Source organism: Camelus ferus, chromosome 10 (genome assembly GCF_009834535.1).
Source record: "Camelus ferus isolate YT-003-E chromosome 10, BCGSAC_Cfer_1.0, whole genome shotgun sequence".
Taxonomy (NCBI): Eukaryota; Metazoa; Chordata; class Mammalia; order Artiodactyla; family Camelidae; genus Camelus; species Camelus ferus.
Genome location: NC_045705.1, coordinates 26,773,345 through 26,795,500, shown reverse-complemented (window position 1 = coordinate 26,795,500; position 22,156 = coordinate 26,773,345). Strand labels below are relative to the sequence as shown.

At 37.0% G+C, this 22,156-nt stretch overlaps 1 long non-coding RNA gene across 1 annotated transcript in view; it reads left to right on the top strand.

Moving 5' to 3' along the window:
- Positions 1-7,896: 7,896 nt before the first annotated feature.
- The window catches only part of LOC116666353, a 55,127-nt gene continuing 40,867 nt past the window's right edge, over positions 7,897-22,156 (top strand). The window contains exon 1 of the long non-coding RNA XR_004323163.1: positions 7,897-8,016. This is a non-coding gene — a long non-coding RNA (uncharacterized LOC116666353). The remainder of the gene's footprint in view (positions 8,017-22,156) is intronic.

Below are 22,156 nucleotides of genomic sequence, written 5' to 3'. Positions count from 1 at the left end.
TTTAATACTCTGGAAACACTGTGTTCCATAGTTTCTTTATCTCTCTCCCATTCTCCCTTCCCACCTTTCAATTCCTTCCTATCTTGATTTATTCTTTAACGAACTTGCTTTTGACACCGCATTTCAGCAAAAATCATGGTAATATTAGCGAGTAACAAAAGATCAGTTAAATATGAAACCTGTCCGCAAGGAACTTATAGTCTATTACAAGAAATTAGATGAATGCATAAAAGCCTACAGCATAAGTTGAAAAGGGGGCCTGGGAGAGACTACTTCATAAATATTCAAAGGAGGAAGAAATTGAATTTACAGTTGACCCATGAACAACACAGGTCCACTTATGAGTGGAATTTTTTCCCATAAACACTATAGTGCTACATGATCCACAGCTGGTTGAATCCACCAATGTGGAGCTGTGGGTACACAGGGATGACTTTGGGGCTTGAGCATCTGCGGGTTTTGGTACATAAGACGGGTCCTGGAACCAACCCCCCAGCATTGCTCAAGGGTCACCGGTTTTCGAAAATGTTGACGGTTGAAATAGACTTTGAAGGATACGTGTGATTTAGATTTACTGCAATGCAAAGACAAACCACCATTGGTGGAAAAGCAGTATGAACAAGTTTGTGAAGACAGGAAGGAGGAGCTTTTCCCCTATCCAGGTAGGTACTTCAATCTGTAAACAAAGAAGAGGTCAGGGGAGTAGTGTGTTAATTCGGGGCCAGATTGTGTCTCTGAATGCCAAGTTAAAGAAGTTTAGGGTTAAATTTTCACTCAAAGTTCAAAATTCCAATTTCTAAGCCTCCCTTGAATGTGAGAATTAGCAGATTTTTGGACAATGCTTAAATGCTTATTTTCACTCAAGATAATTGTCCGTCTCTTGATGCAAAAGCAAAGGGCTATTTTAAGACTTTGTTTATTTTGCTGTTTCACTAGACACCAGAGAAGAGGATAATGTGAGTTGAAGTTCCTCTAAAATATTTTCTTATGACCAGTGAACACCTGCCACGAGATTGTGTTTCTTTTGATGTCTTTTTAATCAGCTTACCAATTTGCAGTTAGAAAACAAAGCAACCACAGCCGCATTAAGTCTGGAAGCACCATAATCCTCACCTCCCTCTCAGATCAGCATTGCTTCTACTGAGCATGCCTATTTGTTTTTGTCTCTTTTCAAGAAGGGGGATAAAAACCTTATTTATGAGACTTTCATCAGTGACCTGAAATGCCACACAGAGACAATGGGTTTTTCCTGTGTTTATTTAGACAATCAATCATTCACTTCCAATGTAGGTATGTGGAATTGAGCACCGAGAATAATGGACAAGTGCTTATTAACAATTTCATTGTGAGCCAGTAGATGTAAAATCTCAAACCACAGCTCATCATATCAAATTACAAAGCACCCAAAACAGATGGATTTTTGACTGCCTTCCAGGACTTCAATTAAATAACTCAAAGTACACTGCCTTCTTTGAGAAGTTCTAACATGAGAGACTGTTACCACTCTGTGGCTAATGCTTATTTGCAGGATGAACATGCAGTTTGTTATCCAGAGAGGAATGATTTTGACAGGAAAAGAAGGTGATATTAATAATTATAGCTGGACAACCAGCATCTGCGTGAACTGTCCCAGGGTATCTAGAGTATATTCTTGATCCATTGCCAACTTTAGCGGTGGGTACTGCTTTTAAGTTCTACCAACTTCCTAGACTCTGAACACCGATGCTAATGTAGGGCTTGTTGATGGCAGGGGAGTTTGTGAGCTCCCCAGATTCTCATTCTGGCCATAACTCGCACTGGCCGAGGGAGATGTTTGAATTTCATGGATAGATAATTTTTCCTTAGAACTCAAACTCAAGGATCATATGCTATTATTGTTCCAGATGATGAAAGACTCTAAGGGAAAAAAAAGGAATTTTATAAACTTCCTATCTTGAACACTCATTTAAAAAAGGTGTTGATTTTTGACTCCAAGTATAGAAGCAACTCATCTCTACCTTTTCATGGTAGCTACATTTATGAGAAACATGTCTTTAATAACCGTAGGGGAAAGATACTTGCGAGGAAATGCATCTGTGTTGGTCTCTCTCTTTCTCTTTTAGCATTTAGGGTATCAAGAAAGAAGCATAGAATAATGGAAAGATTTTTGTGGCTGGCAAATTATATTTCAGTTCTAGCTCTGCATTTACCAGCGGAGTGATTCTGGCTTAACCTATCTGCATCTTAATTTCTTCATCATCTTATAGTACTCCCTATGAATCAAGCCTTCTGATAAATAATTTAATCTCATTCTAACTGTCGCAGCAACACTTTGAGGTAGGAATTTTTAATACCACATTTTCAGATGATAAAACTGGTTACTCTCCAATCTGTATCCATGCTTTATGTTCTGTTTGTAGCATTTTAATTTATGTATTTACATTTCCAACTAGTGTGTACTTTCCAAGGGACAGAAATTGTGCCATTTTTGATTATTGCAGACACACAATTTGATACTCAATAAATAAATGTGAAAGAAGGAAAGAGAAAGAAAGGAAGGAAGGAAGAAGAAAGAAAAAAGATGCTAAAAGTGATACATATATTCAGGACCTGAATTAGGAATTGAACTCAAGTAACCTGAACCTACAGTCTTTGTGCCTCACTACTCCTATATACTGTCTCCCTAGCTCCTCTTTCTTCCTCTCAGATCTGTGGCTCTTGGATATACTGGAGAGTCATGTGCTAGAAAATAGATACATTGCCTTGCCCAACCTTCAAGGGACTCATTCATACTAGAGAGCTCATTTAATGATTTATAATGGATGAGTATCTCTTTCCTTGGCAGGAAATCTATTTGGGAAAAAAAAAAAAAAAAACAAATTAAGATCAGTTACTTGATGCATTTGTGGGATCTGATCCAGGAAAACCCATAAAGAAATTACTTTGTCAGACTCACTCTTTTTCAACAATCTAAGCTACTTTTTCAGTGTTTCTGGTAGGAGTAGACTTTTGATGTTTATTGATATTATTACTGTTATTATTATTAATGAAAATACCATTAGCACCTTCAAAGATGCACAAATGAGTAGGGATGTATAATTTGTGACATTTTCAAAGTGTGAATTTGAATCTTGCATGATTCATAATAAAGCTTTTAGCTATTAAAAAGTGAGCAACTCGAGGATATGGAAAAATTGGAATCCTTGTACGCTACTGGTAGGAATATAGAATGGTGATGCTGCTGTGGAAACAGAGCCTCAAAAAGCTAAAGACAAAATTACCGTATGACCCAACAATTCTACTAGATATATAACCAAAATAATTGAAAACAGATAATTGTATGCCAATGTTCACTGAAGAGTTATTCATAGCAGCCAAAAGCTGAAAACAACCCAAGTATCCATCAGCAGATGGAGGGAAAAACAAAATATATATACATAAAATGGAATATTATTTATCCATAAAGAGGACTGCAGTTCTGACACACGCTAAAACAGAGATGAACCTTAAAAAATTATGCTAAATGAAATAAACCAGGCACAGAAGAATAAATATATAGTTCCATTTATATGAAATACATAGAATTAGCAGAATCAGGGAGACAAAATTGATCTGAGTTCAGTGGCTGGAAGAGTAGGAGACTGGGGAATTATTGGTTAATGGTTGTTAAGTTTCTGTTGGAGGTGATGAAAAAGTTTATGAAATAGATCATGAAAATTTTGCAATTAATGTCACTGAATTATCCATTTAAAATTGTTAAAATGGCAAATCTTATATATATGCACATATGTATTTTTTACCACCATTAAAAAAATAAAAACTATAGTAATGTGACTTTTCATCATCTTCTCATGCCAAATGTAGTAACTCTCCTAACACAATATAAAGAGTTTTTTGTAAAAAAGAAAAGGCTATTTTCTGAAAAAGGGAACTCCAGATGAACTTGAAGGGGTATTAGACTGTGACAAAGGCAATACGTGACTACCCATGGGAGTATGATAAAGAGAAAGGTCAGTGAGAAGTGTCTTACAGCTAAATTTAATGATGTGCAGACTTCTCAGGAGATATTTCTGGTGAATATTGTGGGTCCACTGTGCCACAGAAGTTCCCAGAATTACACTAATCTCTCAAGTGATATTTTCCAGCATGAAAAGAGGCCTCAGAATCAATGATTTGGGTAATTTGGAGTCAGATTATATAGGCATCTTTGTAACAGTACCACTGACATTATTTAATATGTTAATACACATAGCAGATTACTGAGAAAAATCCTGTCTTCAGGAGTTTCCGAAGTCAATTTACCATAGAATTTATTTACACACATCAATAAAGCAAATATTTATCTATCCTCAACTGCAGTCTTATTGCTGCCACATATGGTATCTTCTGCCTCATCAAATGGGAGGTCAGAAATAATAAATCATATTTTTCATAAAAAAAAGTTTATATTCTTCCCTGAATGAGGATTTCCCTTTCCCACTCTATTGATGTCAGCCATGCTCGTGGGACTTTCTTTGGCCAATGAAATGTGAGTGGAATTTCCTGGGAGAACTTTTAAGAGCCAGGGTATGGAACTCTAACCTCTCCCACGTGACAAGAAATGGTCCAGGTAGAAGCTGCTCTATCAGCTAGATTAATGACAGACATGTGCTGAATGTGGGGAAGGAAGAAGGGTGAGTAACTGGGATCAGGGAAGTCAACTGTGGTAGATTGTATTATTGCCTAAAACTATCTTCTAGTCTTCCCTGTAGAAAGATTATACTTTTCTGTTCCAATATCAGCCTTGGCCACAAGACTCATCTGGCCAATGACATGTGAACAGAAGTAATGTGTATACTGTCTAGTGAGCCAAAATATGGTGTCCCTGATTCATGACATTGTCAATATTCCACATAGAAAGGCTGTTCAGTCAGTTTGGATCCTGGATTAAAGACAACATAGAGCAGCACTGCAGTTGATCTAATGACAGAGGATGGTATGGATGAGAAATAAATCATCATTGTTTTAAGCCACTGAAATTTTGGAGTTGTTTGTTGCTTCCAAACCTAGCCTTGCTGACCTAATAGATCAGGAAGCCCAGGACATGCTAATTAATTATCTCAACTCCCTGAGATACTATGAATGGTCCAGGAGTGGGGCTCATAGGTCAAACCAGGCTAATTAACATCCTCTTCCCAAAATCTAATTTGATTAGTTGGTTTCAAAGCAATAAATATTTAATCCCATTCATTCGGAGAAAGTTGCCCTTAGAGAATTAAGCACAGCAAAGTAGAGACTGATGGAGAGAGATGGAGAAAGAGATGCCATGATGTCAATGTCAGTGTCATAAATGTCAAATTATTAACAGATATAGTTATTCCTGAAGCCAGTTACTCTTCCCAAATTTGGTTGCATAAATCAATAAATTATCTACCCCCCTTTCACCATTTTTCTTTGACCTTTTGTTTATAATTTGAATTGTTTTTTTGATGTATTATTCCTTTAATGTGTTAATTGTAATTAAAACAATATAGCAAATCTATAATTTATGCAGACTTCTACTTTGACAAACTATAAATGAAAGATTTTTTTCTGTTAAAAAATAAAAATAATTTTCTGTACTAAATCAAAAGCAAATGTTATGTCATACATTTCCACTGCATACAATTCTGCCGTCGAATTCCACCTGTGACTCTTTGTTTTTTAATCCCCAAAAAGGAGCGTATATTAGACATTGTAGATTAGAAAGTATTAAGTGTGTTCCTTCACTAAGGGCTTGTCAGAGCGTTTTTATTTCTTAATATGCCCTGCGTTCTTTTAGGAGGGTCCTATATCATGCATAATTATCCTATGACATTTTTTATTACAGAATCCATCTGGAGGGCAGAACTTCAGCTCCAAGGAACCCCAGATGGCCTTACATTTTCAGGTTCTGTAAAGGAGAAGTGATGAAATTAGTACCTGCATTACAAAATTATTCTGAGGATTAAGTGAGTTGATACATGTAAAGTAAATATCACCCACACATGTTCAGTATGTGTGTGTGTTTTCTGCAACTATGTAGAAAGCTTTGGGATAGCCTTTGTTTTATTCTCTGGAAGCTACTAAAATTTTACTTTATCAATGCTGTTAGGCAATTTTACTATATGATTTGGTTCGCTGTATTTGTGCATTGTGGTGGGGGGGCATATTCTGTTCGGGATTATCTGTTTTAGAGTTTATTAAAGTTTTTCATTCCATGAGCTGAAAATTTTCATCAAATCTGGGAAATTTTGGGTTATTATGACGTCTAATATACCATCCACTCACTCTCCAGTTTTCTTCTGAGGTGTTCATTACAGGGATACTAAACTACCTGATGTTTTCCCACAGATACTGAAGTTACTTTTGTATTTTTCACTTCTTTTTTTCTTTCTCTTTGTGTTTCATTTTAAAAGTTTCCATTTCTGTATTTTCAGGTTCATTTATCTTTCCTTCTGCAGATTCTAATTTGAGGCTAATCTTATTCTATAAAATTTTTATTTCAGATATTGCATTTTTCTTTCTAGAATTTCCCTTTCTTTCTTTCACTTTTATATTCATGATGTCCTGTAAATTATTGAACATGTTGTTATAGTTTTGATATCCTAGTCTGCTAATTTCATCATCTTTAACACTTCTGGATCTATTTTTATTTACTAATTTTTCCCCTGGATTGGGTCACATTTTTCTGCCTCTTGGAATGTTTAGTAAATTTTTTATTAAATGTTGAAACCATTATATATTACATTGTTGGATGTCTAATTTCTTTGTGTTGTTCCAGAGAATGTTGAGTTTTGTACTATCAGGTAGTTAAGGTACTTGCTATTGGATCAATCCTTTCTAGCCTTATTTTTAAGTTTTTAAAGGCATTCTAGTGAAGTCTTTATACTTTAGAGATAGTTCAGCCGTAGCCCTAAGGCATGACACTCCTGGGCTCTCTCCTGAATGCTCTTGGTATTCAACAAGGACTGGCAATTTTGACAGGTTGGAAGTCAAATACTTTTAAGCTCTGTGTGAGCTCTCAGAATTGTTTGGTTTACTAGTCTTTGTTCTCTGCCCAGCCTTACGGAGCGTCACAGTCAAAGCTCAAGGGGCTCACGTACAGGTTGTTTTCTGCATAGCTCCTCCTTTTCCTGAAAGTCCTTTTTATAAATCCCAGCTACCGCATTTTCTCTGTACTCTTACCTCTGTCTCCTCAGTGGGACTGCCATTTTCCACTTATGACCTCACTCACTGCATCACTGTCCAAAAATTGCTTCCAGCCAAAAATCGATGGCAGATTTGAGACTCATCTTACTTGCTTTCCTACTTTCAGGTATCACAATCTTGTGCTGTCATCCACTATCTGAAAATGCCTTTTTAAAAATATACAATTTTTTTGTTGTTGTTTTAAACATTTCTTTACAGAAGAAAGGGCTGTCGATCCAACTTACTCCATCACTGCTGGGAGTGGAATTTCCATCATTACTATTACTGCTTTGAGAAATCACGTGAGTGGAAATGCATTTTGTTCCCATACCTTTAACAGTTAACCCCACCAATATTGTTTTTGATATTCTTCTGCTGCTGTTGCTAAATTTTTTAGTAATCCCATTATTTTTTTCTGGGCAAAAATTATGTTTATTAGTAACCTTGTCATAAATTAAGTCAGAAATATTTGTGCTCTAAATAGACTGTCCTCCATAAGGTTTATGTATTCATTTTAGTTACTTTATTGAGTATCTACTATGTGTCACATTTTATATGAAAGTTCTCTAATTTACCTGATAGCCTGTATATAAAGTAAGTGCCATTTTTTCATTGTAAAGATGGAAATTTTTTATTTCAAACATTCAATTAATTTTCATGGCTTACATTGCTTTAAGGTAAAGGGCTATAATTTAAACTTAAGTCTCTCTGCCTCTTTATCAAGTGCAGGGAAAAAGAAGAGAAGGCAAGTTAGAAACAAAAGGTTACAGCCGCGTGTCGTCCAATAATACATACTAGAAGCATGGGCTGCCAAGTGCTTCCTGTCTGAGATTAATGCTCCACAATGAGGTAAGAATCTTGTTCGAAATGTAAATGAGTTAAACCACTAAGCAGAGTGTTAAAGTTCTACTAATGATCTTCATAGAAAAACTTTCTTGAAGAAAGCAGTGAACTACTGTTTTCTTTAACACTGTTGCAAGCTGCTTATATCATCATAAAATAGTAACAGAGAACTGGGCACGTGGAGTAGCACTGTCTTACACCCTCTGGCTTCATAGCACTGAATGACTTTCTGGACCTCAGCTTCCTCGACTGAAAATAAAGACAGCTGAATAAAATAATTTGAACATCTTTTCCTGATCATTTAATGATGATAAATTATTTAGGAATAAACATACATAACAGGGACAAGATGAGGTAAGCATATTAATAAATGCCTTTCATTTTTCACATTAAGGCATAAAGTATCTGATAATATATTAAATATTTCTTACAGGTATTTGAAGCATTGAAAGGCTGAATCTCTAGATAGCATAGTGTTTAAACACAGAGGCTCTGTTGCCAGATTAGCCTCAGTTCACATTCTGTTTTCCATTTACTGCCTGTGTCATTTTAAGCAATTTATTTAATCTCTGAGTTTTGGTTTAAATTATTTGAGAAATGGAATATTAATGCCCAGGTCACAGAATTTTTATGACTATGAAATGAGTCCATGAATATAAGAGATTAGCTCAGTATCTGTTATGGTTAACTGATTAACAAATGATATTGATTGTTAAATAAACCATCTGCACGTGCATTCTTCTGAAATCACATAGGCCTTTTACGTTGCTTATCTGATATTGCTCATATATCCTCACTTTGTGTATTACTTATTTGGTTAATTTATTCCCATAGTTGCCTTATTAAGTCCTTCAGAGAAGATAGCATGGCTTAGGAAAAAAATATACAAATAGTTCATGTACAATCATCATGATCGAATAAACAGATAAATTAATTAACACCTTAAATTTATACCCAGATACTAAGTTTTGCTGAGCTACGCGATACCATCATTTTCAAGGTAATTACTTATCACCTAAGCACAGCACAGAGCCTTGGAGAATAATGTGAATGCTGGATACAAAAACCTCATTTAAAAGTTCTTTTCTTCCTGTATTAGTTCTCTAGGGCTGCCATAATGAAATATCATAGACGGGGTGAGTTAAACAGCAGAAGTGTATTTTCTCACAGTTCCGGAGGCGAGAAGTCTGAGATCAGGGTGCTGGCAGGTTTGCTTTCTTCCAGAGCCTCTCTTTTTGGTTTGCAGTGGCTGCCTTCTCCCTGTGTCTTGCCTCTGTGCCTGAGTGCTTGGTGTCTCTCTGTGTGTCCAGATCTCCTCAGATTAGATTAGGGCCCACCCTGATAGCCTCCTTTTAATGTAACCGCTTCTTTAAAGACATTACCTCCAAATATAGTGACATTCTAAGGTACTGGGGTTAGGAGTGCAACACATGAATGGGGGTAGGGGGTACAAATCAACCCAGAACACTGTGTCCTTTCCCTCTTTGCCCTGAGTAAGCTTGTTAATTAACTGCAGAGACTTGAGAGAGTAACTTGCTGACCGTATCTCTCACTTGTGTACTTGTGTGTGTATCTGTGCAGTTGAGCATTCTTAAAACAGACACCTAAGCACCCTATGGATGTGGGACATTCCAAATGGAAAAGCGAGAAAAATACACAAGACTGTTGTGCTTGCATGAAGTCACTAGTGTATTTCTTCAGACTTCTGGCAAGCTACATACATGATTTAGGAAAGGGATTTGCGCTGAAGGTACTATAAAAACAGTCTTCTCTGGGGGATATTTAAAAACTTCAGGATGTTATACATTTCACACTTGAAAATTTATGTCAGGAAATTTTGCTTCTCTCCAAGGACAAAATCTCAAGTGATAGTTGACATTTGGTTACCTTTAATCCTTTTTTTATTTTTATTTTTTTCCTTTTTGCCTTGAGGTGGACTGTGTTTCCAGCTGACAGACCTTTATGTCTCTTCTTTGGAATTACATTTCACACAACCCCCTGAATCACCTCAGAAAATTACCACGATTAATCAGTGAAGACCAGAGAAATGAAAGAATAACCACCTATCTGTGGTCAGTTTCCTTTGATGCAATACATACACAAGTGAGCTAGAGATTCATGGGTTTGAAAGCTAAACTCGATTAGAAGCTGAACTTTTTTTTACATAAGGAGCTGTTTCATCTTTATGTTTAGAGCTCTGCTCAGACAGAAATTTGTTCAAGGTATATGGCAAAAGAACTAATTACAATTAATAATGGCACGATAAAAATTTATTTTTAGAGAGACATGCAGTATTAGTATAGACACACTATTTTATGGCGTTTTTAATGAGTGTGTTACCGAACCAGACTTGGGTCTGTTGGCCCCTGTGCAGTAAAGCCAAGCCACTGACCCTGGGCTGTGGTGAAGGAAAGAGCAGCATTTACTGTACGGTGCCAAACAAGGAGTCTGGGGAAGCTAATGCTTAAAAAACTCCTAATGGGTTTCAGGGAAGCAGTTTTTAAAGGCAAGTTGAGGGAGGGGAGTCTCAGGGTGTGTGATCAGCTTGTGCACATTTCTCAGGCAGTGAGGTAACAGGGCAATGTCACAGGGTTAACATTATCGATTTTCAGGCACATGGGGACGATGTGCTCATGGTCATCAAGCAGTTGCCTTCTTTCCTTTGGTGGAAGTTCTAGCGTCTATGAAACAACTCAGGAAGTGTGCATCAGGTACTGTTATCTAGGTCCTTCTGGGAGGAACTAAAGACTCTGTGACTGCCATGTGGCTGATCTACTGTTTAAATTGTTACAAGTTTTCCCGGCCCCACTGCTACATTGGTCACCACGTGTTCACATCCTTTGCATCGTTAATTCTTGAGCCAGGCTTTCCTGACTCAGGGGAGGCCTGGGAGATTACAGCTTTTCTACCGAGAAGAGGCAGACAGAGGACAGGAGGGGAGGGGTCTGTCCCGGGAAGGCCCCATAGGGTCCTGCTCGGTTACAAATAGAAGTTTTGAGTAGCGTTTTGAAGGATACCAGAATATGCCACCCCAAAATATGCCTCTCTGGCCTATGGATTATTTTGAACTAAACGCCATTGAGAACCAGCAGAAGCAAGAAGAGCTCTAAAAACAAGGCACATTTTTGTTTTTTTTTCTGTTTGTAAAGGAAATCTATATAGGAGATTTACATTTTAAAAAGAAATTTACATTTGTAAAGCTGTCTCCCTCTCTCATACCAAGAAGAAGGTTCTTAATAACTTACCGGTGGAGAAGGCACCAGTTTAAATCTGCTAGCAAATATTACTAAACAAACCTCATTTACCATACTTTTCCTGATCACCTTCCCATCATTTTCTCCCCTTCCCAGAAGCCGAAACCTTCTTCCCTTTGTTTAACCTAAGGCAGTAGGTATATAAGCCCCTATTCGAACCACACTTTTGAGTTACTCATTTCTGGGTGCTCCCATGTGTACGCACTCAATGTACATGTTAATAAACTTCTGTCCATCTTTCTCTTGTTAATTTTTCACCAGTCTAATTCACAGCATCACAGCTGGAGAATCTAAGACAAGTGGAGGGAAAAAAATTTTTTTCCTCCCTTAACAATATTATAACCATCTCAGTAACAGAAGTTCAACTGCTGGTGATTAGGGATTTTAGCAAATGAAAATAAAAGAACTGCTCACTTCCAAAATGTTCAAACATATTTTTCATCCCAATAAATAAGGACTTTGTGAGAGTTATACTTAAAAGTCCCTTTCTAAATTTCCTAGAATAACTGGGAAAGCAATCAGCAATCATAGGAGAGAGAGAGAGAGCGATCACCATACCATTGTACATAGGTTAATGGTGTTTCATTGTTTACCTATTTGAGGTTGCCTTTTATGATCACTGTTGCCCATCTTTAGATGCCATCTGGTTCCTTCTAGGTTTCTAACAGTAGCAGCTTTATAGAGCACATATCAGAATTTTATTAAAATACTTAGATGAAATCCAAGGAGGATTTTTTTTTAATGTTTTCACTTCATCAGAGGTTTCCTGATATTACCAAGTTTGAGTACAGCTGGAACTATAAACCATTTGGCCCCTCATTTGGGTGCAGTGTTCTTCCATGCCTAAGTTTCAAGACTGTGTCCTCCATTAACTTCTTGAATTGTGATAGAATGCAATTCTGTAAAAACACTGAAATAGCAGTTTCTCACCTTTAATTGAGTGAGAAACCATTTGGAGAATCCTAAAAAGCTATGAAACTCCTCTCTAGGAAAATGCATATAGGAATTTACGTGCACTTTTGCACACAAGTTCAGGATTATGACTGATATTCTTTCACTGATTTCAAGGTTTTTTTTTTAATTGCATCATAATAAATGAATTTGGACATAAGAATTTTCTAGAATGACTCTTAGGCTTGGTTTGTGTAACTCCAAGAGAACATTGCTGCTTAGTTTTGTTAAATTTAACAAAAAGTAATTACACTTACCCATAAGAATAGACAAACTAATCTATGTCTTAAGTCTAATACAAAGTATTTTAGTTTGAAGTCATTGATATAAAAGCCCTAAATTCAGGTCATCCTGTCTAATGTAATCACGGATATTTATTGTAAAAATAATCATGTGAAAAACTGAATACTGTCAATATGTACCTCAATAAAAATACATAACTTCCCACTTAGATATTTATATTCTGGTAAATTGTGACCCTTAGGTAAGGCATTAATGGTGACCAGATGATTTTATATTACCATACATCAAATGCTATTTTATACGGAGAAGTGGTTGAGTAACTGGGGAAAGTAAATATGTATTTGATATGATCTAAGGATTTATGGGTGTTGACTTAAAGATAAAATGCACAACATAAGAGTTCTGAGTTTGAATTTTATTTAAATTCAAGGACCATAGTTCAGGAGAAAGCCACTCAGTAGCTCTGAGGAAATTGCTCCAAAGAGGTAGGGGAGGAAGCTATTTTATGTATGATCTTTGGGCAGGGAATACATCTTGGTAAAAGATTACCACTAGTCACATAGAACAGATATCTCAGGTTAATTATTTTAATGCTTTTCTAGTAGGAAAAGGTGCAAGAATCTGAGTTCATTAAAATTCTTCCTGAGATACACATCTAACTATCAATGGGGCCCTTTTTTCCAGTGCACAGAGTGCTCCATCCTGGTTTTCATCCTGAATCCCTCTCGGGGTGCACTGTTAGGTCAGCAACTGCAACGGTTCCGGTTGTTATAGATGCGGGTGGTGAGCTGCACTCTGTTCTTCTTTGTTTACATGGATATTATAATCAAGATAAAATCAACACAGGAATCAAGTAGGGAATAATTATGTATATCGTGTTGTGGAGTAGCTAGAAAAATCTTTTTAAAAGAAAATCATAAAGACATAGAAAACAAGCTGTGGTTACCAAAGGGGAAGGGGGAGAGGGATAAATTAGGAGTTTGAGATTAACATATACATACTACCACATATAAAATAGATAACAAGGACCTACTGTACAGCACAGGGAACTATATTCACTATCTTGTAATAACCTATAATGGAAAAGAGTCTGAAAAAGAACATATATATCTATATATATATATAACTGAATCACTTTGCTGTATACCTGAAACTAACCTGTAACACTAACACAGCATTGTAATAAATATTTTCAGTCACAACTAAATCTTGATTAAAAACAATTGTCTACTTATATCAGTCTGCTCACACTGCCATAATTAAGTACCGCAGACTCAGTGGCTTAAACAATGGGAATTTATTTTCTCATAGGTCCAGAGAATAGAAGTCCAAGACCAAAGTGCCAGCAGGGCTGGTTTTGGTGAGGACCCTCCACTGGGGTTTAGACCACCACCATCTTGCTGTCCGCTCACCTCTTTGTGCACAGATGGAGAGAGAGATTTGATGTCCCTTCTGATAAGGACACTAATCATATCAGGTCAGGTCTCCACCCTTATGACCTCATTGAACCTTAATTACTTTCTTAGACGTCCCATCTCCAAATACAGCCACCCTGTGATTTAGGGCTTCAAGGTATGAGTTTTGGGGACACAGACGCTTAGTCCATAACACTACTTTTAAGCAAATAAAACTGAAAGAAGTAAGAGAGAGCTGAAGAGATAGAAAATGTACAACACTTTCCAAAGGCGTAAAGAGTAATAAATATGTCAAACTTTTGTTTCTCCAAATGTGGGGAAACAAAATGCAAATTGGAGAGAGGGAATTTTTGAACAATGCTTGAGAATACCCCTGAATTTTCTTTTTCAAAGTGGCACCTCAAATTTGAGCAGTCTCAAAGAAATGTCATTCAGACTAGATTAAGAATACACCATCAAATAAGAACACAAATACATAAATTAGAGTGAAAACTAAAAACATCAAAAATAAGTGAAGATTTGGGGGGAAAAAAAAACTTCAGAAAAGAGCAGCAGATTATATACTCAGAAACGGGAAATCAGATTAACATCAGCATTTATCATCAACCACATGGCTGCAAGAAGACAGTGAAGTAGAAATTTTAAATAATCAAAAAAAAAAAAAAAAAGAAGAAGAAGAACTAAGAAATTTGGGCATAGAATTATTTATCAACCTAACTTATTATTTGAATGTGAAAGTGAAATAAAGATAGTGTCAAAATTTATAAGGCCTGCAGGCCTCACTGTCGGGGGCAGCGGTGGTGGATTGATGGTGGCAACGTCCTTTGTTTACTGGTATGACAGGCAGCATTTTTTATTCACACATTTATAGTAATAACAATATACTCATCTAACCTATATGACAATAACTAATGATACTGGGATGGAGGCAAGAAATGGAAAAATCAACTTTTTAGTAAAAACCTTTCTAGCACAGTTCTTTCAGAAACTGATAAAGCAGAGAGAAAATAAAGTCCAGACTGTTTGAATATTGTGATTAATAAAATTTCCCTCTCTCTTTACCAAATAGTCGGCAAATGCTCTCTTAAAGCATGGAACAGAATCAATACAATAACACTATGATCTCTGACTACAGTGAAATAAAACGTGAAATGAAGAGAAAAGGAAATAGTTTACAAAAACTATGTAGCTGGAAATGCTAAAAATCTACAATGAAGTAACCTTTGGATTAAGAAAGAAATCATAAAGAAAATATAAAATATTTAGAACAGAAAAGAATTTAAAATAGTAATCGACAATGTTCCACTTAATTAGCAAACAAAGAAATATAAAAGCACAACAACAAGATATGTCTATGCTTCTATAACAGGTCAAACTTAGAAAATTATGTTAGCAGAAACGTAGGTAAGTGAAAGCATATAAAGTGGTACAAAAATTCTGGAGATCAATTGGGTGGAACTTAATATGCCCAGTGACGTTGAAACTGCTGTCTCTGGATATATAGCCACTCCTGTCATACAGATTGCAAGTAAAATGTAGAAGCTTGGTGTTTTTTATTTTGCTTTGTTTTGTTTTTTGATGGTAGGAACCTTAGATATCCTTCATAAATAGGAAAGTAAAATGGGATGGGTACATGTCATAAGGTACTAAATCGTAGTCATGAGCAACAGATTAGACCTGCACTAAGCAGTGGGTATATCTTTAAAATACGGGATGCATAGCGCATTTTTACATAAATCAAAAATACATACATGAATGAGATAATAATTGATATTGTAAAAGACATCTATTGAGCACATTATAATAAATGCTCATGGATAGGGGGAGGAATGACATAAAAGAAGAAGGTAAAATAGAGCAGAATAAAACAAGGAAGGGGACTTTACAAGGAGCAATGATGATAATTTGCCATAAACTGATCAATAGAATTAATTCAGCTCCCTAAATCTTAGGTCTAAGAATTTTAAAAAATAAAATTATAAGTGAAAAATAAATTTTAGAAGAATTAAATCTGGTTTCTGAGACAAAAAAAAAAAAGTTGAAGATTAATAAAATAATGAACTGAGCTAAAGAAGTGGAAAAACAGGTATCTGGGAAATTATTCATCACTTTAGTTTGAAGTTTTGCCTTAGATTTGCCTCAGGCAGTGAATTTTGGTAAACAGGGAAGAACTGAGGTTTTTAGAATAGAAAGATAATAAGCAAATGGAAAATATATCCAAAATTATAGTTTATTTGAACACAAAGAATATGTAATTAGGTAGATATATAAAATTTTATGCCTTTCTCCAGTACAAGTCTACAGCCCTATGACAGGAGCAGAAAAACAGGTAGGTGAGAAAATTCAGAGACATAGATAAGATTTATAAAATACTCGGAGGGTAAAATTTTCTTGGTTCTAGAGAGATAAGCCATGGGTGAGAAGGAAGACTGGTATTGCAAAAAGTAGATTAAAAGTGGTAAAGTTTTAGGGGGGGAAGAAATGATACAAAGATTTGGTAATACTTCCAATAAAACAGGTTTAAAATATCTTTCAGAAATTATTTTAAAATATTAAATATTGTGAGTGATTTGTGATTATATTAGTCAGGTTTTCCTAAGTTGTGCGGTAGTAGCAATTTCAAAATCTCATTGACTTACAAAAACAGCACTCTGTTTCTCATTCTTGTAACAATGATGCTGGCTCCAGGTCAACTGTTGCTCTCCTCTATTGCATATATTGTCTTTCTTCCAAGATCCAGGCTGAAGAAGCAGCCCCTATTTGAGACATGAATTTTTTGTGCTCGAGGGAAAGAGCAAGATGGCTGGCCCTTAAATCTTCAATGGTTCTTAAAGCTTGTGCTCAGTCATGCCTATGTTACATCCAATCACATGCTATTGCCAAAGTAAGTCACATAGATCAAGTCCAACATCAGTAGTAGAGGGGGAATGTATATTCCTCCCAGTGGAGAGCCAATAAATCTCACGGCAGCAGGGAAAAATTCTTCAAGCTCAGAGTCCTCTCTTACAAAGAAAGGGTGGGAAGAAAAAGCAAGACTCTTGATTCAACTTTTATTAAAAAGTAGGCTCTCTCCTCAGTGTCTGTAGGGATGTCCACCTGTCAATTATGAACCCTTGCTCCTTCACTCTCCAGGAACCTATTAGAAGCTAGGAGTGACAGCAGCCCAAGTAGCAGCATATTGGTACATTCATAAATTATTTATGAATAAAGCCAAACTGAGGAAACAAAGAGGTAGGAGGTAAGGGGGGATGAATGGTTACTGCAAAGCTATAGAAATAGATGTCCACCTGTCAGTTATGAACCCTTGCTCCTTCACTCTCCAGGAACCTATTAGAAGCTAGGAGTGACAGCAGCCCAAGTAGCAGCATATTGGTACATTCATAAATTATTTATGAATAAAGCCAAACTGAGGAAACAAAGAGGTAGGAGGTAAGGGGGGATGAATGGTTACTGCAAAGCTATAGAAATAGAGGTTACTGGTGGCTCTCTCAGCGCCGTCAAGCAGGACACTAGCCTCATGGAATCATGAAGGATTTTCCCTCAGCTCCAGCAGTTGATAGGACCTGACATTTTTTTCAACTTATAGTTGGTGTAGAGAGCATTATGTGTCACTAAGACTTTTCACTTTGTCTTAATGCTATGATGATAACAGTACTACTGACAACAATAAAGTAATTAATATTGATGCAGCATCTCACTATTATGTAAACACTCTCCTATAGTCTAGTTTTTTTCTCAAACCAATTCTATACGGTGGGGCTGCTAGTTGTTCTCATTTTGCTCTCCTGCACCATCCGTCCTTCCCCTTTCTATGTCCTGTTTTGCGTCCTGAGTTGGGTGAGAGTGTCTGATCTAGAAAGCCTGTTTTACTTGGAATCCGTGGTCTCTGGTTTATAGGTGGGTTTTGCTAAGGAGATAGTAGCTAAGAGGGGAGAAAGAGAGGGAGGTCACATGATCATGGAAAAACGCTTGATCTTTATCAAGGGGAATTTTTTTTTTTTAATTCTAAGGACATCATAAGAAGTAGGCAGGGTACTTTTTCATACATCAAAGGGCCTGCCTGTAAAAGAGGAGTTATAATCCAACCCCCTCTTCCAACCAAATGGGGAAATAATTATTGGAATAAATAGACACAAAGGATTCTTCTTTCTCTGCTCCTCAGAGGTTATGCATTCTTTACTGGGAATGAAAGACATCTAAGCAAGTAGTTTATGAAGGCTCGAACGATAAAATCTCCGTTCCCAGTTGCTTTGGGTGAGAATTTCCTCTACGTCCTTGCTACGCTGTCCCCATCACTGTCATCATCAGTGCCATCGATGAATGTTGTGCTATAAAGGGATGTTGTGAATTGTTCGCATTTACTGCAACATGCAAATTTGTAAATCTGAAGCCTCCACATGTAGGTGATATTCACAGTAGTTCTCCATGACTCTTTGGCTATATAAAACATTGACATGGCAACCCAAACCTCGACATACCTGAGCCCTATTTAGCCACCTCAGACGCCTTTGTCACACACAAAAAGGGGGGACCTGTTCAGGTCAGCCAAAGTCTACCCAGATCATTGTTTGACTTTATCCTAAATTAATATTCGAATGGAGCCCTTGCTGTGGAATTTGCAACAATTTGCTGTGGGGGAGGAGAGATACGTAGGACAGCCTTCTTCTCTTTCATACCAACCAAAGCACTGCAAAATAACTTCGCTCCCTCAGAATGCTTACTCTGCATAATTAACTCTGCTCTAGGAATAGCTGTTTTATAACTGTCACAAATCAAAGTACTGTGCCACTGAAATATTCACTTGCCAGGAGATCGTGACATCTCATCCTTTAAATGAGTGATGTTTAAAAACAGCCTTTTCTCCTCTTCTTTTTGAAAGACTGTTTCATTGAACGGACATTCCCTTGAGTGGTATAGAGGGAAATGCCAGTTGAATCAGCAGCACTCGTACAAAGCGTAACTCCTATTACTCTGCTCCCAGGAGCATTGGAATTTGCATGGCTTAGCAGACTGGAGGCTGTAATGACAGAACTCAGAGCGGGTTGACAGCACTGGAATGTGTAAGGATGTACTATGCTCATAGTCTTCACTTTTCAGAATTCACCTCTTAAGAGGCAGATAGTGCTTTTGAGGATGAGGCTAATAGTCCCTAATTCCTTGGGTGTTCATTGTGAAAAGCTATTACCCATGCTAAGGTAATTTGCTATAATATGGATGTAATACACAATACTGTCAAAATTTCCACTGTAATGCAGCCTTCATAAATGTCTATTACCTTTTCAACAGCTCCTGATTCCATAGTTTGAATTAACCTTTTTGAAGATGAGTGAACATTATTCTGCACAGCACAGCAGTATAAAGCTGCCAATGGAGTCGGGGCTGAGGGAGCATTAGATAATCACATAGACCATGCCTTCATCACATGGGTGCATGGTACCTTCCCAGACAGTGTGGGAAGGGTATGTCACACAGGGTATGTCTCTTAATTATTAGAAACTCAATGGTGGAATAAAACATATGCCCCTAAAAACTTGCTCATTAAATTTACTTCAATTTACTGCTATCATTAATATGTTGAGTGTATCTAGTTAGATGTTCCTGCTTTTTATGCCTCTGATGAAAGTAGAATCATTTTGTCCCATCAATTATAATCAAGAGTTATAATCAGGAATTAAGAAATTTTCTGTGCTTGAAATGCAAGATCAAGTTAATAGCAAATTAATGTTAAGAAATTTGAGGGATTTTAACACAGGGATTTGGAAGAGAAGGATTAATCTTGGAATAAAAGCAATATCGAAATGCAGATAATTAAAATCTTTTCTTTGAACTTGCAAATAGATTTGAGAAAGATGAGCCCCATGAAAAAAAGCAGTAAATCTGGGCAAATGGCTTTTTTTGTTGTTGTTCAAATCTCATTCTTCATGTTCATCTGCACAGTTGACTTTTGTTCTTTTTATGCAAGAGCCCATGTCTCATCCCCCTTATTGGACTACGAATTTACGGTGAGAAGGTGTCACTCACCTCTATAGTCCCCCCAGTACCTAACACGCTGTTTTGCCCAGAGTAAGTGTTTACAACCTCTTTGTTGAATGAGACTCTGATTTAAGCGGTGGTGATTTGTATTGGTTCAATACAATCCACAGCCTTAAAACAAGCAAGTAAACATTTGCTGAATTTCTTAAACACATTCCCTACTCCATATAAGGCCTCTTCTAATTTCTTTAAGGTATGTTTTCACCAGTGTTAGAATTATTGCCCATATTAGGTGGCTCAGGTTATTCTTGGCCTTATACTGATCATTCAAAGAAGGCTGCATAAAACTTGTGCCAAGCCTGCAAAAGCTGGTTAATAAACCAGATGAAGCTTTACACACATCAATCCAACGTACCAGTATTATCCAATGTTCAATATGCAGAATATACTCCTTACATCCCATTTTTTGGAAAAAGTAATTCTAGGCCTGCAAAGTGAGGCAAATTGAAGTCCTAAATTTGCAAATATTTGCTTGGCACTGACATTAGATTTACTTAATGCCACGATTTAAACATATTTTAGGAGAGTCTCAACATAGATAGTGAGAGAGTTTGGCCTGTTCAAATAAAATGAGAAATAAATAAACAGAGCAATGAATAATAGGAAGAAATATGACATAAATAATGCTAAGCTGTAAAGTAATTGTAAAAGTTTATAGTTATTGGGCTGAATCTAATATGATATTAATTTTCAACTGGCATTTCAAACGCTGTCCTAATTAATCAGTTGGTAATTGCAGCTATGATTACCAGCTGTGATTGTGATTAATTGCCAATTTTGATTGATCCTCCAATAATTCTGGCATGTTCTTCAATATAGAATCTCTGCTGCATTAAGTAGGATTTGGGAGGCAGGGTTATTAAAAGCAAATAATCAGGCCCTTCCCTCTCATTATGGATCTGTCCTCAGGGGACAAGATTTATGGTGGCAGAATCATGGATAGATTCACAGTAGGGGAAAGCCAAGAGAGGACAACATTATGCCAGAGATTATTTTAATAAAATAGACTCATTGCGGAGATGGAGTGCACATATCATAATGATTCATTTACTTCCGGCTTACATTCATCACACCCCCTACTAGCTGAGCTGCCTTTCATTATAACAGTCTGATCTCTAGCCCAGCCCAGCCCAGCCACTACCTTTTTCAGTTCTACTGGCAGTGAAAATAAATATCTCTGTGCTTTTCCAACTGTCACATAGCAAAGTGGTCCATTATTTAGTTCTGTAGGCAAGTACCACGAACCTCGGGTCACAAGCAGAGGAAATATTTCTGGGATTACATCATAAATGAGAGAGCCTTCAAAGCCATTTCCTCTAATATGCCATTCACCTGATGCCGCATTAACAGGGAGCAGGGGCACTTCTGCAACGTAAAAGGGTGGCGTGTTACCACGAGGGTTCCCCGATCCACAAAGAACTTCTCTCTGCAGAGCCTTGTTCTTCAGGTGAAAGCAGTGATTTCAGGAAGGTGAGCTTTTTTGGAAAATACAGAAAATCAGACTCATTTCCAATGAATAAGAAAAGAACCAGAATATATGCACCCCAAGGGAAGAGTACAGGGCTTTTATGCTCTGCCGCAGCCTGAGTAATTTTTAAAGTCCCTACACCAGGTAGGAGATCCAATAAATAACGAATGAATGAAAGAATGAACAAATGAACACTTGCACACGCTCCCAAGGGTTGAGACTTGGCAGGTATTGAAAATTGACTCAATATACACAATTATGTGTTGCATCACTTACGTTAGATTGCGCTCTATACATTTAATCCTCTAACACCCCCGTGAGGGAGGCACTGTTATTAACCCTTATTTAGAAACGTGGAAACCTAATGCCGGAGCTGTAAGTTAGATAGTTAAATGCACATAACTGATCATTGACAGCTGAACAACGGACTTGATGCTAAGCTCACTACAGCTCCAAAGCTCCTGCTTTCAACTATTATGATACTCTGTTTAATTTTCGGGGAAAAAAATCCAGAAGGCTAATAGTATTTTTCTGTATCTTAACAAAACAACAGACGAAGTTACCAGAGTTTATAGCAGAATCTGGACTTGAACTCATCAGTCTGTCGCTGAAGCCCTTTCCTCCACCCCGTCTTTCCTTCCTATGTGTTCACCTCTGCAAGGTGAGCGCTGCGCTCAGAGGGGCTGGTCGTCTTCCAGCTCTGCCTGACGCCACCCTCGTTCCTAACTCCGTGGCCTTGAACGTGGCCTTGAATTCATTTCCTATTCCTACTACTCTGGCAA